We start from the raw sequence: 8,416 nt of genomic DNA, 5'->3' as shown, positions 1-8,416 counted from the left end.
ATCTCTTTATGGATTTGATAATGGATGTGAAGTTTAGATTTGCACCATTTTCTTTGTCTTTCTACATTCTCTCTTTAGCAGTTTAACAGCCGGGTACTGCTTCCATGGTGCTTTCTGCTTATCATTGACTCTTTTTATTTTGAATGGAGCAATATCATCCATAATTTGGGTCATATTTAAATTAAAAAATTCCAGTAAATCATCTACAGAGTCTGACATTTTGGTTGAGTTCTGAGAGAGAGCTTGCTCAAAAAGAACACGTGTTGTCGTTTATGACTCTCCTGCCTATAGTCGTTGAGCTGTTCTGAATGTGAGGAGACATAGAAACTTCAAAGAAAACACAGAAATGATCAGATAAGGCCAGGTCAACTACAGTATAAGAAACAGTAAGACCCTTTGTGATGACGAGGTCAAGGGTATGACCACGAGAGTGGGTCGGCCCCTGTACATGTTGTACCAGGTTAAAGTTATCAATAATTGCAAATAGTTCTTTGGCATAAATGTTATCAGTATTATCTACATGTAAGTTAAAATCCCCAGATATAATAAGACAATCAAACTCTAAGCAAATGACTGATAACAATTCACCAAACTCTTCAAGAAAGACTTTGGCTGAATGTCTCAGAGGCCTGTAAATAGTTAATAATAATATGTTAGGAGAGCATGTAACAAGTGCACATAAGTGTTCAAAGGACATAAAATCACCAAGTGAGGATTGTTTACATTGAAAAGAGACTTTGAATATATTTGCGATCCCTCCACCTTTCCCTTGTCGGGTAACATTCAAAAAATTAAAATTTGGGGGAGCTGCTTCGATAAGGGTGGTAGCACTATTTGCTTGATCCAGCCAGGTTTCAGTTAGAAGCAAAAAATCAAGATTGTGTTTACAAATAAGATCATTAATTAAAAATGACTTGTTTAAAAGTGATCTAATGTTCAGAAGGGCTAGTTTTACAGTAATATTTGGTTGTGCACTCTGATGCTGTTTTAAAACAGGAAGGAGATTAGATTGGTTCACCCCCAGGGTTAAATGTGCTCTATGTTTTCTGTTTCTTATCAACATAGGAATAGTGTCAACATCGGATCCCAGCTTTTTTCTACATCCATTTGCAGGGACCCAGAGTACATCAAACAAGACTTTCTAAATGTTCCATTTGGTTTGAGGGTGAAAGGACTGGAGATGACATGTATCTTTTGGATGGTGAAAAAGATTTGTAGCCAGCTGAAAGTCCTGGACGAACACAATTTTGATGAACTGGGTACACTGCTTGTCGCGACAAATTTGGGCTGGAAAAAGAGAGTGTAGCCATTGGGAGCAATTTTTTCATGCTATTTGGGAAATCCATCCGAGGAGAAGTGGAGTCGTCTGTCCTTGAATGTTGGGAGGCCTGCAAGTCAGATGTTTGTGTGTCCTTGATGACAACTTGCAAAGATGATTGTTTAGGCTTTGTAACTATGTCAGTCTGCGACATCTTATCAACTGTTTTCCTCGGTGCTGGCTGAGAAAAGATTGCAAGTTTGTAGTGGTCTGCTAAGACTTTGGCTCCAATCCAGCTGAGTTCAGTGCTATTTGGCTTGTAGAATTCTTTGTGATTCCAAAAAAGATTAAAATTGTCTATGAAATTCATACCAAATGAAGAACAAGTTTTTCCAAGCCAGGTGTTAAGACTGAAGAGTCGAGAAAAAGCAAAACTTCCTCTCGCTGGGAGTGGGCCACTGATAAAAGATTGAATTCCAGTCTTATAGAGCTCAGAAAAAAGTTTTCTGAAATCATCTTGGACAAACAGCTGTTCTCTGAAAACATCGTTTGCTCCCACATGTACAACGATACGCTTAATCGTTTTATGCTCGGACATGAGTTTCAAAATGCTGTCTTTGGTGTCAGAGATGGATGCATTTGGAAGACAACAAATAATCATCTCATAACCTTTTAATTGTCTTACAGTGGAATCACCAAGAACAAGGGTTGTGGGATCAGGTGGTGTTACGAGCTGCTTTTTGCCTCTTCTCACAGCTCTTCGATCTTGGTGCGATCTCTTTTTACTATGTGTTTGTCCACTTGACAAATCCTCTTCCACATCCCTGAGGCATTCAAATTTGTTCTGAAGCTTTATGGGCTGTGGATTTTCCATAGGATTGTAGATCCTATTGTAATTTGTAGAACGAGCTGGTGTTGAAGTAATTACTCTTCTGTTTTTGTTTTTGGGCTTAGCACCCATCATTTGCCAGTTTTCAGTACTCACATTTTGTACAGCTTGAGTTATGAATTCTTCCACTTGGTCTGCAATGTCCTCAGTCTGTCGGAGTGCAATCTCTGCATTCTCAGCCACTGTTTCTGTACTCCTTTCCTGAGATATCGCTTTTAATTCGTCCGTCTTTAGCAGAGCATTAATCTTTGATTCCAGAATAGAAATCCTCTGTTCTAATTCCATGCATTTTCTGCAGGATTTTTTGCTTCCTGGCATTTAAAAAAAAAAAGTGGAAATTAAAATTAAATTAAAAGCTTATAAAGAAGAAAAAAATGGAAATTCAATGAGAAAGTAAAGTATAGAAATAAAGATTAAGAAAGCAGGAGCAAAGCAAAGAAGTGTCCTACTCGCTTGAGTAGGAGGAGCAGAGGACAAGACAGACTTGGCTCACATTTCCAACTCTTTATTTTACAGCCTTGATTGTTTTCCATTTTACATCCATAATGTGATTTTATTTATTTTGCGTCTGTCTTTGTGTTGGAAACTCTTCAGTTTAGTGATAGATGACAGACATTTTAAATTAAGTAATTTCTTTTTTCTTGCCACAATAAACTTGACCACGGTAAAACAAAATCAATAAACTATTTGTTGTAAGTCCGGTCCATAAATATTTGGACACTGGCGTAGCTGTCTAGTGCACGCTAGACAAATGAACAGCTTGAAGATATTCTTAAAGTATCCTAAAGTTTATGAAATGCTAAATTTCAGTTTCAGAATTCTTGTATTATAAGTTGAAGTGACTTTCTATCCATGACTTCTTAAAGGTGCCCTTCCACCAAAAATGTTTAATACTGGCTCTTTTTGAAATACCGTAGTTCACTCCGAGTTGCATATGCATGCTGCATGTGAAAATGTAATTCTACTCCCATTCCCTGTATTAGCTTATGAAAGAAAATAGTCGGAAAAACGAGCGGCTCAGAAAAAGCCATACGAAGTGATGTCACTTCGAAAATTAGTATCCATGGCCCACCTTGGCTTGCGACCGCCCACGGAAAGAAAGCGCGAGGAGAGAGACGTAATTCGCCCCGAGGCGCGGTGCGGTGCTCCGCATCAGTTTAATTTCTAATGGCGGCTCCAGCCCAATTTGCACGCTTGTAACTCGGGCAGGGGAGGTCCCAGCCTCCCCAGACTTGGCAGCCAGTGGCCTTTGCCCTCTCCCGAACAAAAGAGTGCTCCCTGGGCGGGCTAGCTCCGCACCTCGGGATGTAATTCAGCTAACCCTAGGTCCCAGCCTCCCCAGACTTGGCAGCCAGCGACCCCTGCCCTCTCCCAAACAAACCAGCGCTGCCAGGGCCCGTCAGCTCCCAGCCAGGGAACATTATTCCCCCCACACACCCCCAAGGCGAGCTCCGCTCCGTGCCTCGTGCCTTGATGAGAGCCGCTGCCGCAGGGAGTATTCAATTAAATAAATAAATGAACGAATGAATGACTCCCTCCCAGTCACACGTGCACGCGCACAAGCGTTCTGATTGGGGAGAAGCTCCCTTCCTCTGCTCTCCCTCTCCTCTTATAGGGCGCGGTCACTGGGGAAGACACACAAACACGTTAATTCCTGTCAGGTGCAGTGATTCTGCCACTTACCTTCCCTGACTCCGCCATCCATTCACAGACCGACGCACGGCCACACCCCCACTGCCACATCTACATTGTTATTGGTCAAAACATCAATGTTGAGACCATAATAGCCAATCGAAACAGTTTTTACAAAGACACCTATATCCGCTTGTTCTGACCCACTGGAGGTAGCGTCACAGTGCTGTTAGCCAATCAGAGGTAACACGTTTACTGATTGCTGTTAGCCAATCAGAGGTAACACGTTTACATGTCATGAATATTAATGAGTAAGAGCCGAAATCCTGTCGTTCTCCCGCCACCCACTACTCCAGCAAACTAGAACAGCCGGAAACAGGAGAACCACAGCATTTTTTTTTTTTCACCAAAACCGGCTCACAGGGCGTTCATTCATACTAGAGACCACCGCACAGTTAATGAAAAAACAATGCAAGGGGACCTTTAAAGATAATGAAATGCTGTTAAAAAGTCACTCGTTTGTCACTCAGTTACAAAATTTAAAATTTCAATGTACTTAAGTCACAACTACTGTTAAGAATGCCAATAAAAAGTTTGAAAGTTACTAGTACATTTAATTAATTGAAAAAATGTACTACTAAATTTAAAGACTGATCTTAAAGGTAACTTAAATACACAACTAAAATACTTAAATGATCCTTTAAGGTTTAGATTAAATGCAACTAAATTCACATTTTCACTGTGTGTGTGTGTGTGTGTGTGTAGGAGTTAAAATAATAAAAAAAAGGGCTCAAAGTGCATATTACTACACCAACAGTGTTGGAAATGCAGCACTTTTTATACACACTGTATGTGGAGCCCCCTTTATTAAGACACCAAAAGTAATTGTACAAACAAACAATCGTCAATTAAATTGTCATTTTTAAGACTTGTGCAGTCCAAATCATTTGCAGTCGGTGACTGAGTCCAAGTCTGAACCCTTTTTACTTGTAATTATCAGACACTGGGTTTCTTCTGCCGTGATGCTGCCAGGTGTTTACTGCAGCTATCTTCACCACCTGCTTGATCTTGATGTTTTGCCTTTAGTTTTACTTCAGCAAGTGAAATATAATAATAAGGATAACAAAAGAAAATAATATGGATGTGTGACATGGCAATCCCCCAGGAACAGAACACTGAAAAAACTATCACAGAGAAAAAAAAACAATATTGACAGCATTTGAAACTTTGAAAAAGAAGGCAGGGACAACACGGTACATGTGGATCCACTGGTGATTGGCTGTTTAGGTGGTGGCATCACTGGTGTCACCAAGGAATTAAGGAAAATCTTCGGTGAAGAGGAGAAAGCTCGCTCTGTGGCTGGAACAATGCAGAAAATGGTTCTAATGGCTGGAGAAACAACTGTCCGGAAGGTTCCATCAGGTCTAATTGAAAATACAGTTGTCAAATAATGTGTTGCGAGTTCTCAAGTGGTTTAACAAACTTCGTAACCCTTTTTGTTAGCTTAATAATTTATTATTATTATTATTTAGTGCCTTTCAGGAAACTCAAGGACGCTTTACATAGTGTAATAAAAAATGAAAAACAGAAAGCCTGAGCAAACAAGTGAGTTTTTATAGGTGTTTTTTGAAGGAACTAAGGGAAGGAGCATTGCAGCTCACCAGAGGGAGAGTGTTCCAGACTGGGGGTAGCTACACTGAAGGCTCTGTCCCCAAATGTCCATAGTCTGGTGAGGGGGATTAAGGACCATACCCTTATCAGTAGACCGCAGAGTCCGGGATTGGGTGTAGTGATGTAAGAGGTCCGGCAAGTACTGAGGAGCAAGGGCGTGAAGAGATTTGTAGGTGAAAAGGAGCCAGTGAAGATGAATGAAGGTGGGGGTGATGTGCTGCCACTGCTTTCTACGAGTGAGAAGCCTCACAGCTGGGCTCTGCATATACTGCAGCTTGTCCAGGGCTTTGCTGGGCGGGTCAAACAGGACACCGTGATGATAGTCATTAGGATGGGAGGTGATGAACGCATGGATGAGGGTCTCGGCCACAGAGTCGGAGAGTGAAGGCTGGAGTCTGGAGATGTTCTTGAGGTGGTAATGAGGTTGATGCGTGACTGATATGAGAGATTGGAGTCCAGAATGACACCCAGGTTGCAGGATGGAGAGATGATGCAGCCATCCACTTCCAGCAGGAGGTCACCAGCGTTCCAGAGATCAATACAGTTTGAGTAGATTCACCATTAGATTAGATTCACTTTATTCATCCCACATCGGGGAAATTCACGTGTTACAGTAGCAAGAAAATGTCAAACAGATAACAAATAAAACTGAAATAAAAATTAGACAAACAAAGGATTAAATACAAAGGGCTATTTGCATTATCTACCGTGAAAAAGTATAGAAAAAATTGCCTCATTGAGAGGCTCGGAAAAATTATTCAACCATTTGGCTGAATATCAACTTTCACTGCTTTTGTGAGGAGTTGCATCATCAATAAATACAAGAGAAGCGCTTCCACTGGCTCTCTACACCGTGCCCACACTGTAAGATATGGTGGTACACTTTGGCTCATGAACAGATTCTTTTCTTTTCCATCCACTTCTCTTCCCACCATTCTGCTACAAGCTGATCTCTCATCTGTCCATGATTCATGATGATGTTTCTGAACAGTAAAATAAAAAAAAAAAAAATTTTAGCCCAATACTAATCTGGTCTTCTTGTTTTACATCTTGTGGTAAAGCCTGTGTACACTGCTGAAGTCTGCTCTTGATTGTTGACTTTAACATAGATACGCCTGCCTCCTGAAGGGTGGTGTTGAGCTGGCTCTTGTTTCTCTCTCTTGTCTGTCCAATGGGTTTGTTTGGATTTTTTCAACTTAACTGGGGGCTTTCTTCACTCACCAGTGACATCTCTTTGAACTTCACATGTAAAAGTCACGCTTAAAATAATGAAGGAATAACAAACACCTGGCCAAGGAACAGCCAAGCAACCAATTTCTGTCCAATTATGTTTGGCCCTTAAAAAAGGGTGGGGCCACATATATACTTGCTGGCCACTTTAATAGGAACTTCTTGTTGGTTCTAAGATCCCTGTTCTTAGCTGCAGGAGTGGAACCCAATGTGTTCTTCTGCTGTTTCATGCTGAGATGCTTTTCTGCTCACCACGGTTGTAAAGAGTGATTATATGAGTTACTATATCCTTCCTGGCAGAAAAGCTCGACCCAATCTGTCCATTTCCCTCTGACCCTCTCTTATCAACAAGGCGTTTGTTTCCACCCACAGAACTGTCGCTCACTCACTCAGTGTTTTTTGTTTTCTGCACCATTCTGTGTAAACTCTAGAGACTGTTGTGTGTGAAAACCCCAGGAGATCAGCAGCTTCTGAAATACTCAAACCAGTCCATCTGGATCAAACCAACACCCAGACCACAGTGAGAGAAAGTCACACTGTGAGATCACAATGTTTCCCGTTCTGATGTTTGAACATTGTGAACATTAACTGAAGCTCCTGATTTGTATCTGTGGGATTTGAAGCGTCGTGCTGCTGGCGAGGGATCGGCTGATTACAGAACTGCAGGCAATGGATGAGCGTTAACAGTTCTGTTATTCCTACACCATTCACTCGATTTGGATGTAAATACCATCAAGTTAAAGCTGAAAGCCTGCACTTTGAACCAGATGCGCAGCTTGTGAAAAGGCAAGGCAGGCAACTGCTTGGGGGCCCCCTGGCCCCCCAAGAGTCGGGGCCTGAGGGCTTATTTATTTTGTTTTTTATTGTTCTTATTGTTCTTTACCATTGTATTTTCACATTTGGAATTTAAAAAACTTTGGTTTCATATATTTTTCGTTGGTGTCAGATTATTTATAAAATATTGGTGATGAACACTGGTCAGAAGGGCCCCTGGAAATTTTTGCTTGGGGCCACAACAGACTCTAGAATCACCTCTGCTTTGAACTCATGTTATAGTTTTAAATTTCAACTCCAATTTTACAATAACCTTGCCAATGTCCATTTATTTATGGACCTGACTGTGTGTATGTATATATTTATGATTAATGTGTGTATAATTACACACAGTGCTCTCTATGATTATTAGCCCCCTTGTAAAGATCAGTAAAAAAAAAAAATTCGTAAAAGATCCACCTTTTGGTGAAGTCGCTTCATCTCACACTGAAAAAATGGGAAAAATCCAACCTTTAATGAAAATAGTTGTTCAGATAAAAACAAATCTCTCATCAAGAAATAATTATGTTCAACAAAAACATGTTTATTATTGGCACCCCTGCGGTTAATACTTTGTACACACACCCCTTGTCAGTAAAATCAAATCAAATCAAATCAAGTTTATTTGTACAGCGCTTTTAACAATAAACATTGTCGCAAAACAGTACCGAGTCTCTCCTCTGACATTTTATAAGGTTGGAGATCCGGAGCGGGGCATTGAGCCCATTCCTCTTTACACAGTCTCTCCAGATCATCCAGGGTCTCGACCCTCTCTTGTGCTCTCTCTCCTCTTCAGCTCCGCCCACAGGGTTTCACTGGGGTTCAGCTCAGGGGACTGAGATGTTCAGGGCAGAAGCTCGATTCTGTGATTCTCAGTGAACCATTTTAGTGTTGATTTGGACAGATGCTTCGGATCATTGTCC

This window comes from Neoarius graeffei, chromosome 14 (genome assembly GCF_027579695.1).
Source record: "Neoarius graeffei isolate fNeoGra1 chromosome 14, fNeoGra1.pri, whole genome shotgun sequence".
NCBI lineage: Eukaryota > Metazoa > Chordata > Actinopteri > Siluriformes > Ariidae > Neoarius > Neoarius graeffei.
The sequence above is the reverse complement of the archived record's forward strand: the minus strand, read 5'-3'. Positions refer to the sequence as shown.